The sequence below is a fragment of the Schistocerca gregaria genome, chromosome 1 (genome assembly GCF_023897955.1).
Source record: "Schistocerca gregaria isolate iqSchGreg1 chromosome 1, iqSchGreg1.2, whole genome shotgun sequence".
In the NCBI taxonomy this organism is placed as follows: Eukaryota; Metazoa; Arthropoda; class Insecta; order Orthoptera; family Acrididae; genus Schistocerca; species Schistocerca gregaria.
Window position 1 is genome coordinate 116,434,083 of NC_064920.1, and position 27,835 is coordinate 116,461,917.

The following is a 27,835-nucleotide window of genomic DNA, read 5'->3' on the forward strand; positions in this document are numbered from 1 at the left end:
CCAGTGTCCGGAGCAAGTATGGTGGGTCTGACACAACGGTGTCAATGTGTTCTTTTTTCCATTTCCAGGAGTGTAACTTCCATTCTTGTCTCTACTGGCGAGATGCTGTGAGGATTTCACCACAGTTAGTGCCATCTCGGATGAAGTCACATAAGAACATGCACAATCAAATACGGACAGCTGCGTCGCTTCCCTGAGTGGATCTTAGCGCAGCTGAAATCATTTTTAGCACTCGACACTGTGGTTTCTTGTTACTGGGAAGAGACTTTAACAAAACATGCTCTCATCAGTTTTGTTTGCACACCGGCATGCGTTCAAATAGAAAGGACGTAATTTTTGTACGGTTTACGGTTTGCATCCGAAGTAAAATGGCGTAATTTTCGGGTAATTTTCGTCTTGTTTCCTAAGAGAAATGGCATAATTTTAATGCGATATTTACGGTATGCTGTAGACATGATCACCAACCGTTAATTGTTTACTACAAGTGGAGTCGACTGGTTGGAGACCTTTCATGATGGCTACTGCATTTGCCGCAAGCACTGACGCGTTGTCAAGGGGGGAGTATGTTGGTTCTATGATACAATGCCCAAACTTGAAAAATTACTGAAATACTAGACAGCGTCCAAACGTTCCCACTATTTGATTTTGCACCCAAATGATTACGATATTTCTGGGATGCTGCTCCATACATCCTTCTTGTATCGGAGTGCAAGGGGATGCGAGCTGAGTGGTTTTTTTAGTTGCTGACGAGCGTATTTCCATTGCAGCGTTTCCTTACGTCTGCAGATTTATGATTTCCATCTGCACTCCACATAGACCACTACCACAGTTATAACCGTACATCCGATCATCCCAGATTACACTGTTCTGAGGTCTCTTCACTTCTGAATATTCCCTCTTCAATAATTTCTTTACCAGATATCGACGGTGACTGAATTAATTCATCTGTACCCAGTTGTTGACCTCCCACCGCCCTTACTACAACGCGTAAATAACCAACTTTTAAGTGAAGGATTTTACAGTGGTTCATTTCATTCTGATTTCTCATTTTCATTCACCGCAGAGGCTTAGAATATTCTACAATGTTTTCCTAAATCTTACTGTGATAGGCTTGCTTCTCTGTTGTTGTTTAGTCACTGCATTTCTGGCTTTCGTACTCAATTAGGAGCCAGCCGAGTGTTAAACTATTTGTCTTCTTACAGCCGCTGTAAACAACACTGCAGCCTTTCTATGTTAATTTTGCGTATATTTTTTGCCTTACCTGAAAACTCTTGCTACCATCCAATCTAAATCTCTATCTCTCTGTAAATTGTCGTCCCACATTTCACGCAAATTGGAAAGAACAGCAAATTTCTCTTAATCTAAAGGCAAATGATATGAAAATTCTCTGCATGTATTAATTCACCGCAGATTGTTTTACATAATCGTTTCAAGGTATTAAAGCAATTTCAATGCATACTCCGGATCACTGATGTTTACAATTGTCATTCGGGCGTCCGCACAATATTCAATCATCAGGTGTGTGAACATCAAATTAGTAAATTTGCATATCTATTCCTCTCGTCTGTTTATTGTTTTGTGTATGCAGATTGTTCATACCAAATTTGCGGGTTTTGCGAGCATAATTTTATCCTACAGCTATTCCATTTGTGGTTTTATTGTTTCCCCACCGGCGAATATCCGCGAGAGCAATCACACAGTAAAAGCAGTTTACACAAACATTTCTGTCTTCTGCACAAAGAAATTTTATGAGCATTTGTCTGTGTTTGTTTACGAGCTACAATTAAGATATTTAGATTATTATTGAAGATCGTATGTTTGCCCCTACTCAGCGTTAATAAAATTTGAAGGATTGTCGAGTAGCGTTACACCTCTGTTAGTTTAATTTGTCTTCGGTGTGTTTCCTTGCACAGTTCAACAATACGCTAGTTCTTTACTGAAATTATTTTACAGTTCATTTTATACATGTTTAGTGAGTTATTATCGGTCAATATATTCTGCATATTTCCAAAAGTTTTACTATTTCACGATGGCAGTCTCATATCGGGTCAGAATCACCATTGTTATCATTGTTGCTGTATCCCGCCTACACATCAAATATGGGGTGCCTAGGAAACTTTCTTTCTCGGATCGCTAGACAACAATTCAAGCAAATCGTATTAATGAAGTTTATTGCAAAAGGAAACGATTACAGTACTTAACTCTATGAAATACAGGTATGTCGCAGGCAAAGAGCGACAGACGAAGTAAGAAATCTCTTCAGTATGGACGATACTACACAGAAGAGGCGACATAACTAGCCTAGATGCTATTCTTGAACTCGCTGCTGAAGAGCTCGCAGAACTGTAAGTCTTAAACCGGGTTGCGGCCAGGCGGCGCGGCGCTCATGTCTTCCTGTCGAGGGCGCTTCCGTCGCGTTGTCGTCCTGGAAAGGTGTCGGTCAGTGTACAATTGACATCATCTCACAGCTGTCTCTGCTCTAACGTTCCAGCCTGGCGTGCCGGCGGTTGACTTAACGACGGAACAATTATTATCAGCGAACTAACGTCCAGAGTAAAACCATTACCAGATTTTTCCTGTAGTTCTGTCGTTTCCTACACGCACCCATGTTGGTCCTGTGTACTTCTCGATGTCATCTACCCTCATCGACTAGGCCGACGTCATCTCTGGAACAGCAGTTTCAAGAGTAACAGGTATTCTTCTCGGCACATTCCACTACGTTAAGACCTATTTCGTTTCCATGACCGCACCCAAAATTTAGTTTCTGTCCAACATTCATATTAAAATTCCCACATTATCACTCAATCGTGGTATTTGATCATTACCTCTTGTAACCCTTCTTAGTGGTAGCTACTCCACCTTCACAGGAATAGCATCTTGGCGAATGCGCTGTCATAATGTAAATGGAATACCCTTCCTTAATTTTTAACAGAAGTGTTGCTATTCTTTCTGAGATTTCTTCGATATCTGACACTGTTTTGTACAATATTTATTGACAACAAAACATGCTCTTGAACTTTCTTCCCCTGGTGTTTCTCTGACTTCAATTGAAGGGCTTATTTCAATAGTGGTACGAGTCAATTTTTGTCCATAGTGAGATACAGAGTCCTAAAGTTAAATCAGCGCTGAAAAAACTGCAGTCGAGATACCAGAAATAACCAAGCATATGGCTTCTTGCTAGAGATGAACTTTTCTTTCTGTTTGTTTGGATCATTAATTGCAGAAGCATTATAGGCAGAAAAGTTGAGGTAATGGATTTGTACCACTATTAAAATAACTCCGTCAACTCTATTTCTACATCCACATCTACATATATACTCTGCTAGCCTCCAATCGGTGTGTGGTGGAGGGCACATCGCGCCAAAGTCATATTACCCCCCCCCCCCCCCATCGCCACCCCCACCTGTCTGAACGCCTGAGTACGAGCTCTTATTTTCCTCAACTTTGAATGGTGATCATCGTGCGATTTGAAAGTTGGTGGCAATAATATATGCTCTACATCCTCGGTGAAGATCGAATTTCGGGATTTAGTGAGCAGCCCCTTCTGTTTAAAGCGCCGTCCATCTGCAAGTGTGTCCCACTTCAAACTTTCTATGAGGTTTGTAACGCTCTCGCGATGGCTAAATGTACCAGTCACCACTCGATGTTCCATCAGAAAACAGCAACTTCTTTTCCGTTATTGCATTCCTATATTTATTGTGGCACACAAGCCAGGATGCGAGTGCCCATTTAAAAGTGACTGTTGTATTGTGGGCCATTTTTGTCTCTCGTGAAACCGATTTGTATTAAGCGTTGGTTTCCAACATATGAGTAATTGCCGCCTATAGGGTATGAACAGTTCTGTAAAGAGAATAAACGAAAAGGGGACACTTAGACTTCAATAAACAAAAATATTTAGAAAAAAAACCACCACTGTTATCATTATTTCCTTAAAGTATAATGACTGATACATAAGTGAACATTAACTAATTATAGTTTTTACATTCAAGCAAGCAATGAACAGGAAGTGAAAAGGAAGCATGCAAAACGTCGTTCGAAATTCTCGCGCTGTGGGATAAAATGACGTCTCTTATGATGCAATTGCGAAGGGATACTGCCCGTCCGTTGGTTTGAACAGATTATCAACTCCCTTCTCCCTTTTCTTCAGTTACTAACCGAGCCAAAATAACACATAATGTAATTACTTCCATATGTGCACAATTTATTGATTTAATTTTTTTTATTTTATGTTAAGATACAGGAATGAGAAGTTTTCTACCTTAACTAGAGCTTCGCCGAAGCAGAAATGAAGGACACAGCCTTTGGACGATACCATAACAGACAATAAAGTTGAAAGTAGGAAATGTTAAAAATACCCATTCACACATTATTTGCGGCATCATGTCAATACTAATAAATTCTATAACCAACTATTTTTCGTGATTTGGAAAATTGCCAAGTAATTAGCCTGGAACCAAGATCTTTCACAGTCAATAAAGAATTATTTTCAGATTATAAATTCGATCCTAACCAAATTATTTTGTCCTCTGAGAAGACAACGCATTGAAAGTAGGGTTCAGTAGTATGAAATGGCGACATTTTCCCGTGAGGCACAACAAAAAGGTGTGAAAGTGTATTTTCCGGTGATGTGTATTGGTAGAAAACATACTGAATTTAGAAGAAACAAAGCCATGTGAGCAACATTAGTTACAACGTAAAGAAATGGTGTACCCAAAAAGTAAGGAAGGTGAGAAGTAAATACATAATCTATCGTTTTGGGTCGGTCAGCGAACGGACAAGTGACTGATGAACCAAAGAACGCGAAGTGAAGAGACAATGTGGTTAAGCAACTGGACTGAGAAAAAAATCTAAGAATGGGAGAAGATCCTAGAAGGTGGAATAAATCACCAAGTGAAACTATGACCAATCGAGTCCAGAGCAGATGCATTGCTTCAGCAGATGACCTAACAGTCTTTGCTGAAGATATTAAATCACTCGTGGTTCAGAGAAATCTTCTTGGAAAAGCTTTTGGGAAGACGGACTTTAAAAAATATATAACGAAAACTAACTATATGGTTGGCATCTTGGATGCGCCGAACTTAGTAGAAACAAACTTGCAATGGTCAGGGATGTTCATAAAATGAAATACCTTAAAGATATCGTTCAAATGGATGCATAAAATTTCGTTAGAGACTGAATCATTGAGACTGTGTACCAACTCTCCAAGGATACCAATACCAAATCAGCCTCCACAAAGCAAGCGCTACTCATCCCTCAAACACTCTGCGCAACGAAGTGTGTTGCCTTACTCAGACTAGAAGAAATGGTGGTTGGAGATAACCAAACGAAAGTGGAAGTTTTATGAAATAGTTCACGCAGTAGAATCTTACAAACATATCGTCGCTTGACCCATAAGGACGATATAGTAACAATCATCCACGACGTAGAAAAACAGCTGAGTTGAAAAAAAAAAAGCACCAAGTCGAGATATAATCCTAGTTCGGTTTTACAGCATTGTCCCCATACTTAGCATGCATTTATCGCGAATCCCTCACCCAGCGCAAAGTCCTAAGGGGTAGGCAAAAAGCGCAGCTGATTCCTGTGTATAAGAGCGATATAAAACGGACCAGCAGAATTACAACGCTGCAGAATCATTGAGCATATTCTCAGTTCGGATATAATAAATTTTCTTAAGACCGTGGAGATTATGTACACGAATCAGCACGGTTTTAGAAAGCTCGCTAATGCGAAAATCAGATTGCATTCTTCTCACATCATATTCTGCGAACTGTGGATGAAGGGCAATAGTCAGATTCCATATTTGTAGATTTCTGGAAGGCGTTTGACATGGTGCCGCACTGCAGACCGTTTAAGAATACACGAGAATATGAAAGAGATTCCAAGGCATGTGTGTGTCTCGAAGACTTCTTAGGTAATACACTGCCGGAAAAATTTGTACACCCAGAAAAAACAATGTCGAATTTGCGTATGCCACCTGTAGGGTAGTAGATGTACTGGTTCAAATGGCTCTGAGCACTATGGGACTTAACTTCTGAGGTCATCAGTTCCCTAGAACTTAGAAGTACTTAAACCTAAGGACATCACACACATCCATGCCAGAGGCAGGATTCGAACCTGCGACAGTATCGGTCGCGCGGTTCCAGACTGAAGCGCCTAGAACCGCTGGGCCACAGTAGACGTACTGATAATGGTTTCGACGTTGTCCGTCAACAGATAGTGCAGTGGCATAGCTACCAGAGCGCCATCTAGGTCTCCTCATTAATAAGAAATGCCCACATCCAGATGCCTCAGAGTGGTGCAAACATGTGAAGCAAGCAGGCAACCACTCAATGCAGACGCACTAGTTCTGTTGTGGCCTTCCGAGTGGGGGGGATGGCCCGTACGGATAACTGCCACACAAGCTGGACGTGCTGCGTCAGCTTTCCAAACAAGCCGGCATCAGTGGTCACGGGAACATCCAAATCTGCAGACAAGGTTCTGGACGTACACCCAGCACAGACGACCACCAGCACCGTCGTATTGTAAGGGAAGCAGCGGCAGATCGTACAGCGACGACAGCAAATATAAGAGGGTTGTGAGCCCAAACGTGTCAACATGAACTGTTGCGAAACGGTTATTAGCAATGGGACTACGGGCACGCACACCTCTTGCGCACTTTGCACTCACGCTACACCATCGACGTAGCTATTTCGACTGGTGCCGTCAGACCTTCACTTGGAAGGTAGAATGGCACACCATGGTCTTCTGAAAGCAGATTCTATCTACATGCTAGTAATCGCAGTTCGCGAATACGACCTAGATCTGGTGAGTGCTGTTTCGTAGGATGCATTTGTCCAAGACAAACTGATCTAGGCCCAGGTCTTATTCTGTGGGTTGCCATGCACTACAGCTTTCGATCACCTTTGATGTTTCTGGAGGCTCTATACAACGCTCGGTAAGTCTAAAACGTTGTTAAACGTGTTCTTTTGCTATTCTTGTAACAAGAAGATGAAGTTCGTTCGAACTGGATAAAGCTCGCCCACACACTGCCCGTGAAGCTCAACGTGCTCCGCAAGACGTGCAGCAACTTCCTTGATCAGCACAATATCCGGACTTGTCTCGAATCGAGCATGTCTGCGATATGAGGGGAGAAGTGAATAGTGCCACTCTTCAAACAACAGCACTTACAGAGCTTTGTGAACAAGCCGATCAGGCGTTGCATAACGTAGCCCAGGACAGTATTCGCTATTTGCGATCGAACAGATACTAAAATCAGAGCCTCCATTGCTACCTGTGGAAGGTGCACCACATACTAATACTGTTGTTTCACCATGGATCGACGTCTGTTTCCACAGATCTGCTTGTAATATTGACATGTAAATGTTATTATTTGCTGTACTCCATAGGCTCTGTTACAACAATGAATCTTGAGTGAAATGCAAACCTCTAAAACGATGTGCTAATTTTTTTCGCAACAGTATGTTCAAATGGCACCGAGCACTATGAGACTTAACTCCTGAGGTCATCAGTCCCCTAGAACTTAGAGCTACTTAAACCTAACTAATCTAAGGACATCACACACATCCATGCCCGAGGCAGGATTCGAACCTGTGACTGTAGCGGTTGCGCCTATCCAGACTGTAGCGCCTAGAACCGCTCGGTCAACCCGGCCGGCGGCACTGTAGGAACCAGTATGTTGTTATCGATGGTGAGTGTTCATCGGACACAAGGGTATTGTCAGGAGTGGCCCAGGGAAGCGTGATAGAGCTGCTATTGTTTTCTTTACACATCAGTGATCTGGCGGACAGGATAGGATGCAATCTGCGGTTATTTGCTGATGACGGTGTGGTGCTAGGGAAGGTATTGAAGCTGAGTGACTGTAGGAGAATGCATGATGACTAATTGGTTTGGTGAGTGGCGGGTACCTCTAAGTGTATGAAAAAGTAAATTAATGCAGATGAATAGGAGAAACAAACCAGTAACGTTAGTATACAGCATTAGTAGTGTCGTGCTTGACACAATCACGTCGTTTAAATAAGTGGGCGTAACGCTGGAAAGCGATATGAGGTATACAAGCGTGTGAGGTCTGTGGTAGGGAAGGTGAATGGCTAACTTCGGTTAATTGGAAGGATTTCGGGAAAGTGTAAATGAGACCGTAAATAGGATGCTAGTGCGACCTATTCTTGAATATTGATCGAGCTTTTGGGATCTGTACCAAGTCGGATTAACGAGAGATAACGAAGAAATTCGTGGGTGAGGTGCTAGATTTGCTACCTGTATGTACGAGCAACACGTATGTGGTACGAAGTTGCTTCAGAAACTTAAATGGAAACACCTGGAGGGCAGGTGACGTTCTTTTCGAGAGACACTGTTGAAACATTTTGTGAGACCCGTATTTGAAGTTGCCTGCAGGACGACTGTACCTCCACCCCTCTCCCCCCGACCGCCCACCCCTCCGTCGGAGATTCGAGTCCTCCCTCGGGCATAGGTGTGTGTGTGTGTTGTCCTTGGTGTAAGTTAGTTTAATTTAGAATATTTAGTGCGTCCCACAGTTAGGTGGTGCCCGTCTACTGTGCGCATGCGTTGCAACCGCTGCCGGCCCTGTAGTGTGCGTCACTCACTTACTGCGATCTAAACTGATGTGCGAAATACACACTGTGCGCTAACAAACTGAGTAACGGATGAGTTTTTCGTCAGTCTTCAATGGTCCATATGAGGATGACTGACAGGTGGCCACTCGAAAGATGGTGCAGTAACACCGGCGATTACCTGGAAGCTAAAAACTTGTCTAAGTATTCACATTGCCAGGAAAATTTTAAAATTCATTGAGCGTCTCGTCAGCTGTAGCGATCTGCTTTCATTTCGTGGGAAAACATACAACTCGAGCGTGGTGAAGTGAAAGCAGAGTGTTTTCGGGACCAGCCGGTTCATCCCATCAGATGGGGACGCCGATCACGCGGCCGCAGTCGTGCGGTCTGCGCTGGCTAATCACCGCCATTGTCCCTAATTCGGCCTCCCCAGGGCGCAACAAAAAAGGGAAGGAGCAGAGCAGGGCGGGCCCGCCGTTGTCCTGGAGACGGGCGCGCGCTATCGGCCTGCATCTGGGCCGCCCGTCCCCAGGAACAACCGCCGCAATTAGCGACACCTCGCGACGACGCGAGGCGACCCTGCCAGGATGCGGTCGGGCCGGGGAGGCCTCCCACGCTTCGTACCGACAGCCGTGCCGCCGCCATAGGGTGGGACGCGCTGGGGTCGTCCTCGCAAGAAACGGGCCTTACCGATCCAGTGTGACAGCAACCGGGTAGCATAAACACAATTGCTACTCTGTCCCTACGTAAGAGACTGCATGAAAAGGGAAAGAGTAAAGTTTACCACTATTACAGCGTCCGTAACAAGGTCTGTGCTTCAAGGTATGAGGAGATAATGTCGATTAAGTAGGTTACTGTAGATTAGTAAACAAAAATGTGATCGGATACAAGACTTCTTTGCAGATAAAACTAAATGTGTCATTTTAATGGAAATAAATCCACAAATGCAAAGGTATTCTCTTGTTCAACGGAGTATTATAGGGCCGCAAACAATTTACTGTTTGCGAGAGCGTACTGAAAAGTAATGCTTCAGAACTTTTTTTGTGAAATTTGTCAAACATTTTAAGATATAACAGTCTTTGTTAACATTCCACACCTTTATTCCTCTTGTTTACATATTTAATTTCCAACGTAGTAGCTCCGGCGACGAACACGTTTCTCCCAACGACAGGCCACTTTGCTGATACCGTCACTGTAGAATGTCTGACGCCGTTAATGGAGCTAGAACTGTCACCTCTGCTTGCACACCTACATCCTTCTCAAAGTGGAGACCTCGAAGGTGCTCTTTCAGTTTTTAAAACAGATGAAAATCGGGTGGTACCAAGTCGGGACAGTACGGAAGATGACTGGCGATAGTAAACCTAAAGCGTCGGATTGTTGCAGATACCGGACTGTCGTGTCTGACCTGGCATTGCCATACTAAAGGAGAGAGTGCTTCATGTGTGGACGAACTTTTCGAGGGTCTCGCTGTACTTTGCACAGTATTTGGTGGTGCCTTTAGCCACGAATTCCGAATGCACACACCACCTTTAAAATCTCAGGACACTGTGTTCATGAATTTAACTGTTGATGGCATGGTTTTGAACTTTGCTGGCGTCGGTGACCCTTTATGGTTTAAGTCCATTCTTACTCTCTTGCGTCCGATTCAAAATGGCGAAACTGATTCCGATAGGTCTCGTCAGTTGCTGTACCCGGCCGTGCACGCCGAGTTCTGTCACACACTTTGGGGTTAGCGGCACCTCAAATCTCAAATGGCTCAAGTGGCTCTAGCAGTACGAGGCTTAACAACTGAAGTCATCAGTCTCCTAGATTTAGAATTATCACAATGTTGTTAAGAAACCCATCATTCTCACGCTCCTCTGTTTCACGTCAGGAGTGGAGATTCGAGGCACCCCGCGTGCACACAATATTATATACGGCAGTTCTGCAATAATGGCCTATACAAGCTCTCGTGATACGTCACACATACCTAAAAGCTGTGTCTGTGTTATCCGATGTAGTTCTCTGACAAGTTCATCAACCCAATTCCGATAGGTCTCGTCGGTTGCTGTACCCGGCGGTGCACCCCTTGTTCTGTCACACACTTTGCAGTTAACGGCACCTCAAATCACAAATGGTTCAAATGGCTCTAAGCAGTATGGGACTTCTGAGATCATCTGTCCTCTAGAACTTAGAACTACTAAAACCTAAATAACCTAAGGACATCACACACATCCATGCCCGAGGCAGGATTCGAACCTACGACCGTAGCAGCAGCGCGGTTACGGACTGAAGCTCTTGGAACCGCTCGGCCACAGCGGCCGGCTTAGCGGCACCGTTTCCTTCATTACGAGCACCAACAACCTAACGTCGCACAATACTGATGTCTGTACAATCATCAACGTACACAGTTCCTATTTTCCAATTGGATGCTCGTTTTCAGCTGTTAGGAACTCCATTACAGCACACTGTATGTCACGCAACAAAAAGATACGTTACCCATCGCCATGTTACAAGATGCAGTTCGGAGCCCTCGAAAGATAGGGGGTTGCAACTTGCGTCATCAAAGCGGGAAAGTCGGTTGACTAATATGCATGACATGTAATACCTTATCCGATATTGAGAACAGAATAATAAGTTCGAAGGCACCATTTTTCAGTACGCATCGTGCGCAGCTGATCTAATTGATACCGTTGTAGTCTACATGAGGTCATTCGCTGATGTAGGATGGTTCTGACCCCTGTAGAATCTAGCTAACTGAAGGAAGACCTATACCGGATGAACTACAGGTGCCTGGACTGTTGATCCTGATCAGAAATGAATGCACGACTCTTCGACTGTAGTATTGCCGACATTACACTGGAAACAGTAACTACTCTAAAATATATGGCAGTAGCCGTCCGGGGCGAAGTGAAGTACAATGACCACATAGGACAAACAGTAGGAAAATGCCAGCTAAGATTCACACTGAGAATCTTAAGGAAATATAATTCCTCTATAAATTAAATGGCTGGCGGAAACACGGAGTGGCCGAGCGGTTCTAGGCGCTACAGTCTGCAACCGCGCGACCGCTACGGTCGCAGGTTCGAATCCTGCCCCGGGCATGGATGTGTGTGATGTCCTTAAGTTAGTTAGGTTTAAGTAGTTCTGGGTTCTAGGGGACTGATGATCTCAGCAGTTAAGTCCCATAGTGCTCAGAACCATTTGCCAAATGCGTTCGACCGGTATTTGAGTATTGCGCATTAGTCGGCCACTCCGAAGAAGTAATACTAAGAGGAGCGATAGAGAAGATCCAATAATGAGCGATGCGTTTTGTCACGTGATCGTTTTTTCGGCGCGAGAGCGTTACGGATATGCTGTGCAAACTCCAGTGACAGCCAAGACAGCCAAGACAAGGGTCAATTAGTTAAGCCACTCCCTTTCCCTCTCTGTTCATCATTTGTGTTCTACCACTTTCTGCTTTCTGGCTGTCTCACACTCTTCCTCTGACGTATATTGCTACCATTACCCTCAGCTTAAATTTACGTACCTGCCACTTGTTTTTCTTACTTTGCTGCTCACGTGTTGTTTTTCCTACTACACCTACTAACGTTTCCGGTATTTTTGTTAAGGTGAATTCTAATTCTTGTAATACATATAAAATGTTACATTTATTATAACACGTGTGTCGTATTGAACGCAATATAAGAGTGCAAAATGCCTGCTTGGATGGAAGAGAGGGCCTTATGACCAAAACCTTTCCTGGGTAAATATATAAATAAAAAAAAAAACGGGGTTAGCGAAATTAGGTTGCGGCAGGAATCCAGAGTTTAACGAACGCACCCATGACAGAATAGCACAGAATGCTGAATCACATCCGTCTTTGGGCTAGAGGCCACAGTAATAAAAAATAGAAGTCGTTGATGGACGTTGTGCATTAAATCCAGGATTACCAGGTACCCCGATTTAGGATGGATTGTTCCAAATTTCCACATAAAAACCCGACTTCAGATTAAACCTTTTTGGGACAGGTAAAAACTACAATGACACAAAATGGACAAATTTTCAAACAATATTATAGTATCCACCTTAAACTGTTCCTTTTGATTTTAGTTTTAGCCAGAGAGGTAAGGTGGCAAACCTGACTCAACGCCCGTTGCTTTTGAGTAGCGAGTCTGAAGTCATTCATAACAGTGTTTGATCATTCACAACAGGAACAACTCAGCAGTGTTGTGCAGTTTCCTTCCTCTGTGGCATCTTGGCCGTAAGTAAAAGATGATTGTGTCGAATCATTAAAAAAGAGAAGCGGCCGGTTACGTGCAGCGTGGTGTAGACTACCTTGACAAACGATTTGACTTTGGAAAGAGCGTGTACTAAGCTTTTAAATCATCTGCATTAACATGCAAACTGCGCTCAGTTTCAGAATTCACAGAAATCACTTCTCAATATGAACTTCCTGTCGACGAGGATTTGAGATTGGAAGACTTTGAACAATGAAACAAGTTTCTCAAGAAAGATGAGGAGAACATTTTTAAGCTGGAGTCTGATGATAAGTGGATGAAAAGTTTTCGTCATTATGAAAACTGTGCAAAGCTATTCAAAGTTATCTGTGTCGTGTTTTCTATAACCCACTTCAGTGCTGCTCCAGAAAGAATTTTCAGCCTCATGAGGAACACTTCTCAACTTGAGAGAAACAGATCGTCATTGTCTACATTAGAAACAGAATTAATGGTGAAGATGAATTACTCATTTATGTGCCTGGAGTTTCGTCGCTTTTCCGACGGGGAGGGGGGGGGGGGGGGAAGGGGGGCGGAAAGGAATGGTTCTTCTGAAGAACCAGCAATAATATCAGTAAGATAAGATGCAGTTCTTTTTTGTATAGTATTTTGAGTATCTTGAAATTTAAGTTAAGTGATGTGTGTTTTGTCTACGTCTCGTGAAATATCCCGATTTTGTAGGGAAAAACCTTGGCAACCCTGATTATATCCTTCGAACTAGACAGCAATTTATTTCGTCTTACTAGAAAACAAGTTCCTATAAGTCCGGAGCACTCACGGGTGTCCCATTCGTCCACCTCAGTCAAGCAACTTCGCGGAGAGCAGTGAGCAATGATCTGTTTTGTGTCATTGGACACTCCTCTCTCTAGTGCTAGCTATGACGTTACTCTTGCCCTCCACTGAGGACGCGTGGTTGTTCAGCAATACGCGTTTTCTGCCTAATGCAACACAGATAGTTCCTTTTACGTGGAAGGTTTCTGTAATGATAAGACACCAAAATTAAATCTCATTTTACACACCGTATTTAAGTTATATCACATATTTCACACTAGAAACGGGATAAAACAAACATCAGTAACTACTGGGCGACCTCTCCGTTCCCAGTTACTTTCAAAATCCTGTCAGAACTGTTATCCAAGAAACTTGAAGCACAAACTGGCTATCTAATTAGTGAATACCTGCCAAGATTCTGGGAAAATAAATCTTGCACAGAACTAATTATCAATCTAGAAACTGTCTTACAAATTCGCAGAAAAAGGCCAACGGTGAATACTTTTGTAGACTTCAAAGAGCTTATGGCTCTAAAGATAGATTTACTCTCTGCAATTGTTACAAAAATTTAATGTAGGTAGAAAAATAACACCACGTCGGAAGTTAAATTGCTATAGTAAAGTTCTAAGTCTTTAGATATTAGAACGGATTCCAACAAGGAAATTCCCTGCCCGCTCTGCATTAATGTTGAGCTTTGTGTTATAATACAAATCAGAACCTGTTCGAAGTTACAGGAATAATTATTCGCTGTACGTGATAATTAAATTAGTTTGCAGAGTTTAGCCTTTTCAGACGACTTAGCAAATACCTTCAACAATAGACCGGATTCACTTCTAAAAAAAAAAAACTTTACAAAGTTACATCTAAATTGGGCTAAGAAACTCGTGCACAGAAACTCAGTACATTATAAGAACTGCTCGGTACCTAGATGGATCAACTATAGTAGCTTAGTGCGGCGTACAGGTACCTACATTGACATACGTAAGAAATGTGCCGTCCTATCTTCACAATTAAATGGGGAAGCCAATAAAGGGAGAATATCGGCACTACAAAAAGCATAGAGAAACTACTGGAACTAATATATATCAAAATATCGTTATCCCAGAAAATAAATATGAAACACCTGGCTGCGGTTTGATTACTATGCAGTATTGCAAGTATTGTGTGCTTCGAAAAACTCAGTAATTTGCCTCAGATCAGTATTTCGTGACATAAAGAAGCAAGACAAAACCAACCTGGATAGCTGTGCTTGTTTTTGTTGTGGTCTTCAGTCCTGAGACTGGTTTGATGCAGCTTCGATGCTACTCTATCCTGTGCAAGCTTCTTCAGCTCCCAGTACCTGCTGCAACCTACATCCTTCTGAATCTTCTTAGTGTATTCATCTCTTGGTCTCCCTCTACGCTTTTTACCCTCCACGCTGCCCTCCAATTCATGCCCCAGAACATGTCTTACCAACCGATCCCTTATTGAGCTGTGCGTGTTAAAGTACCAGTTTCGAGACTGAGAGGTGGGCCGACACCGCATCAAGTCTGCCCTGTGGAAGGTAGATTTTAGGCGGTTTTCCACATTTCATAAGCTGAATTCAAGGCTAATACACATGTCTAACCTCTGTTCAATGATGTGCAAAGATTTAGCAAACTTTCGCTCACTTTCACATGAATAACAGTACACGCAGACTGTTGGAGCACACGTAATCCATTCCCGGCGGGGTCAGGGATTTTCTCTGCCTCGTGATGGCTGGGTGTTGTGTGTTGTCCTTAGGTTAGTTAGGTGTAGGTAGATCTAAGTTCTAGGGGACTGATGTCCATAGATGTTAAGTCCCATAGTGCTCAGAGCCATTTGAACCATTTTTTTGCTATCGGGTTTGGCTAACACTAGCATGGGTCACCGTCCGAGTCTACACAGCGCTGTTGCCAAGCGGGTTTTTTTTTTTTTTTTTTGAAGATTTTCAGGAGCCCAGTACACGCAGTTTGCGGCTGTTTACGGTACAATTCAGTTCGATTCCCGCCTCGTCATACCAGATAACCATCGCTGAAAACCATTCATCATCGCAAAGCATGTCTTGAAACTACTCTCTAGCACTTCATCCTTCGATCCGGTTCCTCCTCGTTCATAACATATGGTGATCTTGGAATGTACACTTTCCACTTTGCAGCCTTCAGAATTCGTCACATGCTTGATCGACTTAACCCACTTTCATGTGCACCCTGCTTCACAGATTTTTGAGGTGACCTAGTAGAATGTTGCAACACAGCAGCACTGGAAACTGGACTTGTTGATGTTTTTGGTCGGCCAGACCTTTCCTCGTGCACCTCCTGAATAGTACCGTCGGCTTCAAATTTATCCATTATACGATAAATTGTTGTACGTGTTGGTGACTGAATTCAGTACACATTACGCCAGTGTTATTATACCTCCATCCGTTTTCCAATACCACTTCAAAACGGCCTTGCGTTGTTCAAACGACAATCTTACTTCATTCAGTGCTGCAGTGTCATCTGCTGGAAAACGCGCGCCAAGAACTGTTGAGAAAACAATGGACTACGTTACAGCGAGAAATTGCAACTATATCTCATTTTGTTCCAAAGATATTAACTATAAGGGAGTATTTACATTCTTCTGGACAGCTTTGTATATGAAAATTTGCACCCAATATTGTATGGTGAAATAAATTATTTTCTAAGGTTCCAAAAGATGTCAGCGATGTATTCAGCGAATGTAGCCAGCTTCGACTGATTTAAACGGATGCCACATTTTCTTCTGCCTCGGCAGCACACCGTTCCTAGAGACGGACGCGTCAGAAATGTCATCCGATATTATACTCGTAGACACTGCCGACGTCGGTTTCTGCGCGCCCACTGTTGCGTTGGTCAGCAGGGAGTTGCTGGGCAACGACTGATGAACTGTCTGGAGGTAGTGGGAATATACTCGTAATATTTTAATGAGGTCTACAAGTCAAATGGTATTACGATATAACATCTCTCTCTCTCTCTCTCTCTCTCTCTCTCTCTCTAGTAGCAGATCTCAGGAGACTCACGGTGTTACAACATAGGGACCAGCTATCGACTAAGAAGTAATATGGTACGTCTTTCAATTTATCTATTGTAGTTCAGTGTTTATATAATGTAATGTTCACAAATGTGTTTTTACAATTATTTCGTTTTTAATAGGGCTATTCAGTGTTGCATAAGTTTCGAACCGGAAATCCAATAAATACATATCAGCACTGAACAAAAGAATTCTCCGTCTTGTTACCTCAGTGACAGAACGACTGTCTATTTGGAACTGAAAGAGATGTTCAGGAAATCGGCACCGCAGGTGGCACGTTACGGGACGCAGATTCATTTGTAATCAACGGGTGCAGACAAAGCGAGAACTGAAACCAACAGCATCTGGAAATAATTATGTAGGGTAGAGTTCAATTGTAAGGTGAAGAGATTTTGGGATAAGAAGAGAACGAGAAAGAAAAGCCAGAACCAAACATGTTCAGACGAGCTCTTAGCACAGCGTATTAGTTAATTATTTTAATTTCAGCATTGAATGTGCAACATGAGTGAATCAGCGCCTTTCATATTCTTGCAATCAATACAGCCGATCGTATTTTATTACCCTCACACGAAGGTACCTGTGGTTAAACCGTACATATATCTGCAGTTGCCATCTGCATTGTCACTCCGTGCTGTGATTGAGCTCCGAGTACAATGGGTGCATCGTTAGCTGTCACTAGGCGGATGCGGTGTGTGTTCACTCATCACGGCAAGCACCTTCCTCCATGTCAGCGTGTCACTGAAGTAGAGCCGTAGATGTGATTGAGTGCGTGTCGTGCCTGAAAAGTTCTGGTTTGAAAATGACAGGTGAAATTACATTTACGGAATCTTTTGGTGTGAAGGAGCCTAAAGGTCCTGATCAAAGGAGGTTTAGTTCGCATTGAGATACGTGGGCACACACACTCAGCATTCTATGAGACTCAGTGAATACTCTGTGAGAGTACTCGTGATAATGTGGAATGAATTTTAAAAATAATTCAGTGCTCAACTAATGCCATTGTTCAGGAACATTTTCATCAGTGTCCGTCAGAAGCTATGGACAGAACTGAAAAGGTATGAACTCCCTGGATATAGTACAGAATGTCTAGTACATATGTGTCTGTGGAGCTGTAATTTATAATGGGGCTAAAAGTTAGGTATATGAGAAAAATACGGACTGATTCTATCGTTCCAAATGTCTCCTAAAAAACTGATCGTAAGTTTTGCACCAGCCTCATGAGTTGCTTAGGTGGGGAAGTTTCTTATATCTCAAAAGATTTTTTTCAATACTCCTTTAACTAAAAAAATTCGTTAAATCCAGCCACCTGCTTAATGAAAGTAAAAATAACCCTGAATTGTCAGTGCAGTTCAGTTTGAACTTAATCAGTGCGTGAACGGGACAATAGGGAATGTGTGCTCTGTTCAGTCATTCCAGTGTGTCTCGAAGGGTTGTTTCCAGCTTTCAACGTGAACGCATTGTCACTTTCCGGCAAGAGGAGTTTTTCACGTGTGAAGATGTACGCTGAATGGGTGTACACCACAATTCGTGATTCGAACACTTAGTCGCTGTCATGTGGCAAAAGAAGACATTGTAGCGCAGATATCACCTATGCAAAAAAAAAAACAAAAAAAAAAAAAAAAAAAAAAAAAAACCTCTGTACATACTTGTACAAATTGTGGGTCGAGGTAAATACAACAGAACTGAGCTCACATGCTTTTAGGGGGCAACGAGTAGGGCTGCGCCAGGTCAGAGAGTCCTCAACATCAATAGCGCCAACAACCTGGACAAGCGGACATCTCCACAATCTTTTTCTGTGTTTTCCAGACATTCTTCTGCCCCTTCCAATAGCAGTTTAACTTTTCCGATGTGCTGTGGCAGATGTCCATTCTCCAAATGAGGGTCTTCCACAGACTCTTCTCTTCACCTATTCTTTGTGGAACAACTTTACTTCATAGTTTATCTCTGCACTTAATTTCTTATCTTTAGCTTTTCAAAGCTTTCAGTTTCTTCTGATTTCTGATGGTGTACATTGCACCTATGTACGACTCTTTACACTTCGTTCTTCTACATCTCCATCTACGTGATTACTCTGCAATTCACAACTAAGTGCCTGGCAGTGGGTTCATCGAACCACCTTCAAGACGTTTCTCTAACGGTCCACTCTCTAACAGCGGGCGTAAAAAATAAACACTTAAATCTTACCGTGCAAGCTCTGAGTTCTTTTATTTTATTATAATTATCGTTTATCGCTATGTAGGTGAGCTCCAACAAAATACTTTCGCTTTCGGAGATGAACTTTGGTGGCTGAAATGTCATGAGAACCGCCTTTGTTTTAATGTTTGCCACCCCAATTCGCGTATCATAACAGTGGCACTCTCTTCACTGTTTCGCGGTAATACGAAATGACCTGTTCTTCTTTGAACTTTTTCACTGTCCTCAACCAATGCTGCATGATGCGGATCCCACACTGCGCTGAAATACTCCAGCAGAGCACGGACACGCATGGTGTAACCAGTCTTCGGTTTGCTTTTTCCACAATACTATGTGGTCAACTAGCGTTATTCGTAATTTCAATCTTTAAGTATTTAGTTCAATTTCCAACCTTGAGACTACTGTGGTTTATCGTGTAAAAGAAATTTTGGGAATTTCTTTTACTACTCATGTGGATAACTTCACACTTTTCTTTATTTACAGTCAATAATCAATTTTCGTAGCATATAGATCTCTTGTCTTAATCATTTTGCAGTTGGTTTTGAACATCTGATGTCTTTCAAAGACGGTAAATGCCAGCATACTCTGCCAGCACTCTAACGGGACTTTACAGACTCTCTCTTACGTCGCTTATGTAGATCAGGGACAGCAGAGTGTCTGTAACACTTCCTTTGGGAACGCCATACACTCGTATTACTTCTGTTTTACTCGGCGACATTTCGTCTGTTACAAAGAACTCTGGCCTTTTTGGTAAGGAATTAACGATTCCAGTCGCATAATTGAAATGGTACTGCGGAGACATGCGATTTCATTAGAGATAGCTAGTGATGATCATTGTCAAAAGCTTATGTATGCTAAATGAAACGATGAAACGCAACCTTAATACAAATTTTCATTCGTCGCTTCTCTTTGCCTGTATACATCACAGATGTATGAGACATGAAAAGGGCTCTGGAACCATACACATACTTTCATTTCATTTGATGCCAAAAGCCTCCAGAAAATCTAAAAATATGGAATCCGAGTGACACCCTGTCGATAACACTTATTAACTATTGAAAATAAAGAGATAATTCTGTTACGAAAGAATGATTTTTTGTTTTCGTGTTGGCTATTTATCAATAAATCGTCTTCATCCAGGTAGTTCATAATGATCGTGGCTAAAATCCTGCTGCAAATCGACTTCAGTGATACGAGTCTGTAATTCAGCGGATTTCTTTGACTACTAATGTGACCTGAGAAACTTTCCAGTACTTAGGTACAGATCTTTCGACTAGTGGGCGGTTGTATACGATGAAGATGCTATTGTACAATGAAGAGCCAAAGAAACTGGTACAACCGCGTAATATCGTGTAGGTCCTCCGCGAGCACGCACAAGCGCCGCAGCGCGACGTGGCATGGACTCGACAAACGTCAGAAGTAGTAGGGAACTGACACCACGAATCCTGTAGGGCTGTCCGTAAATCCGTAATAGTACGACGGCAGTACATTGCAAGGCATCCCAGATAGGCTCAATGACATTCACGTCTGGGGAGGTTGGTGGCCAGGCGGAAGCGTTTAAACTCAGAACACCTTTACTGGAGCCACTGTGTAGCAATTCTGGACGTATAGAGTGTCGCATTGTCCGGCTGGAATTGCCCAAGTCAGGAGGAATGCACATTAAACGTCAATGGGTGCAGGTCATCAGACAGGATGCATACGTACGTGTTACCTGTCAGAGTCGTATCTAGACGTGTCAGGGGTACCATATCATTCCAACTACACACGCCCCACACCATTACAGAGGTTCCACCAGCTTGAAAGAGTTCCCTGCTAACATTCAGGGTCCATGGGTCCATGAAGTTGTCCATCCGCTCGATACAGTTTGAAACGATACTCGTCCGACCAGGCAACATGTTTCCTGTCGGTGTTGACGAGTCCAGCCAGGCAAGGCGTCAAGCTTTGTGTCGTGCAGCCACGAAGGGTGCACGAGTGGGCGTTCTGCTCCGAAAACCCATGTCGATGATGTTTCGTCGAATGGCTCGCACAATGGCAAGCATTGATATCTGCAGTAACTTGCAGAAAGATTGCACCTCTGTCACGCTGAACGATTCTCTTCAGTCGTCATTGGTGCCGTTATTGGATGATGTTTTTCCGGCAGCAGCGATGTCGGAGATTTGATGTTTTACGGGATTCCTGATATTCACGGTACACTCGTGAAATGGTCGTACGGGAAAATCACCACTTCATCACTCCCTCGGAGATGCTGTGTTCCGTCGCTCGTCCGCCAACTATAATACCACGTTCAACTCAATCAAATTTTGATAACTTGCCATTGTAGCATGAGTAACCGATCTAAGAACTGCGCCAGAGACTTACTGTCTTATTTAGGCGTTGTCGATCGCAATGTCGTCTTCTGCCTGTTTACACATCTCTGTATTTGAATGCGCATACCTATACCACTTTCTTTGGCGCTTCGGTGTATCTGCATATGTTGAAAGGAACACAACTAGTATACGACCTGGACTGGAGTCATTGCCTCAGTTAAGTGATTAAAGCTGCTTCACTGCTCTGAAGATGTCTACATGTAACAAGGGGAGGCTGCCAATTGTGAAATTCAGATTCGATTCATATTGCGCATAATGAAAGCTTATGGCCAGAGGTGTAATGTGGCAAAGCACCAAGATGCACTTCTCAGCCATTGTCGAGAAAATCGACAGTTAGAAACCGTTGCGCTGAAATGCTCTCTACGATTAATAATTTTCTATAGCGTCGTGGTGCAGCGGTAAGCGCTCGGGTTCGTATCCGAAAAGTCGCCGGATCGAATCTCGCGCCGTGCAATTTTTTTTTATTATTAGTTTTTTGTAATTGCTTATGTATGTTGGTGAAGGCGGACCGCTCTCCAATTGTGCCGCCTTCATTTTTCCGTTTGTTTAACAGGGTGTACCAAAGCTCTCACGTCCGCACTGATTTTCGACGATGTTATAAGTTACGCTAGAGACCGCGTCTACCTTCTTTCGAAGTTAGCAGGCAACTACGCTGTTATGCGGCGGCTCGTTTCGACCCATTCAATATCTGTCCTTCAAGTGTAACGAGCGAGTAACGGAGTTTATATTTCATACCTGCCACAGCAAATTTGTGTTCGTGGGGTCTCTATTCTAATTCGAAGGCTCGACTTACGATATAGTATTCGTTTCGGAATATTGTTTCTACGTCTTCCGTTAAATATACGTGGTTAACATTATGAAGACAATTAATAACATTTGTGAAATATAACTTTGTTTGCGGTTTTTCCACGACAAACGACTTCCAACAACTTACTATATGCATAACTGTTGCAACTGATTGCCGGGAATTATATAATAAAAAAAAAACAAATACTAAAAAAAAATTGTGTCGAGGGAGATTCAATCCGGCGACCTTCAGGTTACGAAACCGCTCGCTTACCACTGCGCCACGATGCTACAGAAAATCAATTAATCGTAGAGAGTATTTCACCGCAACGGTTTCTTTTAACTGTCGATTTTCTCGACAACGGCAGAAAAGTGCATCTTGGTGCTTTGCCACATTATACCTCTGGCCATGAGCTTTTATTATGCGCAGTATGAATCGAATCTGAATTTCACAATTGGCGGCCTTCCCTTGTAAGTTACTCATGTTGGCTGTTCTTCTTGATTCGATTTCTGGAATATTTCCGTCGTCTTATTATAGTTAGTTCATTCTTGTTTCCACATAAACAGTTGACACCAGCCTGACCGCTCGACTGATAAAGCATTATTCCTTCTATCAGTGTGCCTGTGATATCCCACTTGCTTCGACCGTTTAATATTGTCTCCTATATCTGACTTTCCGAAATCTTTCACTACTGCCACTGTTGCTTGGTTCCTGATTCAGATATTAAGCAAGTCGTTGTTCTCTTTTCGTCTAATCTTTATCACCTCCGTGCTTTCTTTGTTTACCCTTGAGCTGCATTTCGTTTTCAGTATGCTGTCCATACAATATACGATGTGTAGAAGAATCGATAGCGAAAAATAACATACTTCTTGGATCTGGCAAGGCTGCAGTCTTTCACCCCAGTAGTCCAATCTATACGCCGAGGAATCAACGACGGCAATAAAGGAAAGGTTGAGTGGTGGAATTAAAATTCAGGATCAAACAATGTCAGTGATGCAACTCGACGATGACATTGCTATCCTCAGCGAAAATGAGGGAGACTTGCAGGACCCGTTGTACGGAATGAAAGAACTGAAGAGTACACACTATGGACTCGGAATACACCGAAGAAAGACGAAAGTGATGAGGAGTATCAGACATGATGTCAGCCATACTCGTAACAAAAGAGTTGGAGAAGTAGATAGAGTGAAGGAATTCTGCTTCCTCGGAAGCGAGATAGCGCGTAATAGTCGAAGTAAGGAGCACATAGCAGACCAACACAAGGAAAGAGGTCTTAGTGGCAAAGATAGCCTTAATCTGAGTAAGAAGTTTCTGAGAAAGTACGTTTGGAGCACAGAATTGAATCGAAATGAATCACAGACTGTGGCAAACCAGGAACAGAAGACAATCAAGTCTGAGCTGTTGTGCTATAAAAGGATTTTCAAAATAACGTGAGAAATGAGTGAGCTCTCAGCAGAATCGATGAGGAAAGGAATGTACAGAAAGCACTGAAAGGAGGACGGGACAGGATAACTTCCATTGTACATGTAGGGTGCTATATATGGTACTAATGGCGGTATAAGACAGAGATGGCAGTACAGTCAACAAATAACTGTGGACGATAGGTGGAAGCGCTACTCTCAGGAGAAGAGTGGCGGACCGCATCAGGCCAGTCTGGAAATAAAAAACCACACACACACAAAGACAGACGCTCAGGTGTATCGGAAGGTTGGAAATTTACAGGAATAAGGAATAGAATCAGCAACCTTATAGTTCTGAGGTTTACGCTGCTTACAATCCTTCCAAAGTCAGTTACGCAAGCTTTACATTCGACCGTAACCGTCTGCGCCTACAGCCTACGTTTACGTTTAAATGTATACCCTTCGAAATATTTTTAAGTGCATGAGAGAGGGTACATCTTACGTAGCACACATTTTCTTTTCCGTTCCATTCCCATTTCATAGGGCGAAGCTTCACTGCTTAAATGCCGCTGTGAATGCTTGTACTAGCCCAATCTTGTCGCTGTATACAATTTGAAGGAAGATCTACTGTTCCCAGGTTCTCCGCGTAATATTATGTATTGAAGTAATAGTAGTATAGTTTCACGTGCTTGTTGGTGTCTCTCCTCGCACGACTGTCATTTCCAAAGAAACGACTCTAAGCACTACGGGACTTAACATCTAGTGTCATCAGCCCACTAGAACTTAGAACTACTTAAACCTAACTAACATAAGGACATCACACTCATCCATGCCCGAGGCAGGATTCGAACCTGCGACCGGAGCAGCCACGTGGTTCCGAACTGAAGCACCTAGAACCACTCGGCCGCAGCGGCCGGCTTCTGCCATTTCCAGTTCTTCAGGATTGCTTGTTATTCTTCCGTGAGTCAAACAAAACCGTGAACCTACGTACAGCCCTTCTTTATATATGTGCAATATAAACCCGTTCGGTGTAATACTGTATTCAAGACTAGGTCGTACGAACGTTTCTTAAGCAATCACCCATGAAGATTTCATTTTCTCCGCAACCTAACAAACAACCGAAGTCTGGCATCTGCTTCAGTTACAGCTCAGCATACGTGATCACTAAACAAATCAGTACGCCTAGGTATTCATATGAATTGACTAACAACAGAAATGAGTCACTGGGATGGTATTTATAAGATACTATTTTTCTACGTTTTGCATGATGTCCAGTTTTACATTTCTGAATATTTAAAGCATAGTCTGCACGCAACTGTGCTGTGTATTGCGAGGGGTTCCTCGTACAAATTCTAATCAGCTCTTTTCCTGTTCAACACGCAACCGAACCGAGGGGAAAACTATAGTCTACGTGCTTCTGTACGAAGCGTTGTTTCTCTTATATGGTATTCGTGGCCCAAATGAGAAGAGTATGTTGGTGGCAGTAGGCTCTTTCAGCAGTCCGCCACAGATTCCGGTTCTCAAATGCTCCTCAGTAGCGTTTCGAGAGAGAGAGAGAAAAAAAAGCATTTTCTTCTCTGCTGGGATACTTCATGGATTATTTGACCACACCTACCGGTAACAAATGTAGCAGCACACTTGTGAACTGACTCAGGATCTTCCTTGCATCACACCAGGTTTGATTTTGCTCGAAAGATGTCTTCTTGAACCGTTTTGATTCGTGGACAGAAGCTCTTCTCCCTCGAAAAATTTATTGTATTGAGACTTAGACTATGCTCAAGCATTTTGCAACAAAGGGACGTTAAGTGTATTTGTCTACAATTTTAGTGGTCTGTTCTTTCGCCCTTCACATATAATGGAAGCAACTGCATATTTTTTCTACGCATGAGACTTTCTTTCTGCTGGATGACGAATTCACGATAAATGCAATATAGCTAGGTAGGAGGCTAATAGTGAAGGTATCTCCTTGTAAAACCGAAGTGGGGTTCCATTCGGATGTGACAAAATTTTGGTTTCGTCGCTTTTGATCTGCTTTGAACGCCAGGAATGTACTACGTCCTCCTACGGGAGTTTGTGCGTCGGTCAAACGATGCCATGACTGTGCGATCCATCTGCGTGAACGACATTTTAATTTCTAAATAAAACTTCCTTCAGATTTGCTTTCTCTCTCTTCTATTGTCATTCTAGACTGATCTACGAGAGGCTGAATAGATGCGTTTTACTTGCCAAGCGATTTTACGTAGGACCATAGTTTTCTAGGATTTTCAGCAAGATATTTCGCATCTGTGGTGTAAAGGATTTAGCATCAGTTACACCGGGATGCTTACCGTCCCAGTGTGCGCAGATGGCAAGCTAAGATAGTGCTACGATAGCTATTGAGTTACAGGAGTTTGTAATTGTTTTTTTGTTTAAATATGTTGTTTGGTAATTTTAGAATGTAAAGGTGTTTTGAGGGCGGGAAGGAGCGCCCGGTCCTCGGCACGAATCCGCCCTGCGGATTTGTGTCGAGGTCGGGTGAACCGACCAGTCTGTGTACGGTTTTTAGGCGGTTTTCCATCTGCCTCGCCAAATGCGGGCTGGTTCCCCTTATTCCGCCTCAGTTACACTATGTCGGCGATTGCTGCGCCAACAAGTTCTCCACGTACGCGTACACCACCATTACTATACCACGCAAACATAGGAGTTACACTCGTCTGGTGTGAGACGTTCCCTGGGGAGTCCACCGGGGGCCGAACCGCACAATAACCCTGGGTTCGGTGTGGGGTGAAGTGGACTGTGGTAGTCGTCGTGGGGTTGTGGACCACTGCTTCTACGGCGAGGACGAAGTCTCTCCGTCGTTTCTAGGTCCCCGGTTAACATACAATACAATTACAATGTAAAGGTATGCTTCTATTCGTTTCATTTCTTGAGAATGAGTACCACAATGCGTCGACAGTAGCATCTTCGTCCCTTCCGTCAGAGATAATAAGCCGACCGCATTCACACACTAACCGACGACTACCGCGGAGAAAGAGATCCTGCCGACAACTGTTTCTGCTCTCTGCCATCAACTAAATTACTTACAAAAATAAGTGAATACTGTTGCGTTAATCGACTAACATGTAGTGAGATTATATAACAGGATGATGGCTGACGTCTTTCGGTCAAGATACGTACGTTATGTTATGACGACTCTGTAAGAAAATCAGGAGCGGAGGAATGTCATTTTATTCGACTTCTCATGCGAAATGCATATAATGATCACTTATTTTGTAGTTATTTACCAGAATTGAAAGTTAATTTCCTGGTTCGGGTGCTGCTTGCGGCAGTAATTCAAAATACAGTTGACATTTGTGATTGATGAGAATTTGACAGTTTACCTACAGATTATTTACGGCGCTGTCCATTCCGCACCGCAGATTGACTTTATCACCGACAATTTTTGGCGAAGTTAGCGTTTTTTACCAGGAAAACTAATAGTACTATTACTCAAAACAGAGTCTCTCGACGTACAAATCAGCTAATCGCTTACCAGCAAAATTCAAATACATGGTTGTGGCTTACACCCTGAGTAACAGAAAATCGAGCACAGCCAATAAGCAGTAAATCGAAATTTAGTTCAGTTCAAGGCTCATTAACTGAAACTTGAATTTCTGTTATCCTTATACGCCAGAAGCAGCGGCTTTAATTAGAGCTGTGTAACTAACATAGGCTGCCGTAGACTATCATAGCTAAGGGTAGAATTTCCTAGCAGCTTTGGTGAGTTAAGATTGTAAGCGCTTTACCTGTACATTAGGTGTGTTGCATACGTATCGAGCGTTACCTCATTTCGGTTCCTATGTTTGTATAAGCAACCAGCGTGTTATTAGATTCGCCTAGAAACCAGAAACTGTGAACAGACTAGAAATTGAGTGAGGATATGTAAAGGGCCGTGAAGTCAACGGAACATTTCTGTCCTGCATAGTTATCCTCTTATCTGTTACTTGAATATAAACAGTATTCACAGCACACTTGAAACTGTCAATGATTAATTCAAGTTTTATTCGAAAACTGTTGTTCGTACTGTGAACTTTTTTAAAAATTAAAAAAGAGAACAACTACACTTATCATATAGCGTTAGAAAACCCAGATTTCTCAAGAAAAGTTATAATTAAGAAAAGAAAAATAGAAATAAAAATCAAAACAATATCATATCAGATAGACTTTCAATACTTCGTCGAGCTTATATAAAATACGTTTCTGTTATTGCTAAACAACTTTCGTACTTATCAATGATAAAGAGGAACTCTTCCCTTTGACCACGATGAAGAACGTTGTATTGAGTACAACGTAACAACAATAATTACATAGATTTTTTTATAATCGTGGATGTAAACTTACTTTCATCAAAAGTAATTTCTTTGGTTACACAAAAGCGCAGAAGTTACGCGAGAAGCTAATTTTTTTTTTACTTATAAAACGCAATTTATATTTTATAACGATATAAAATACA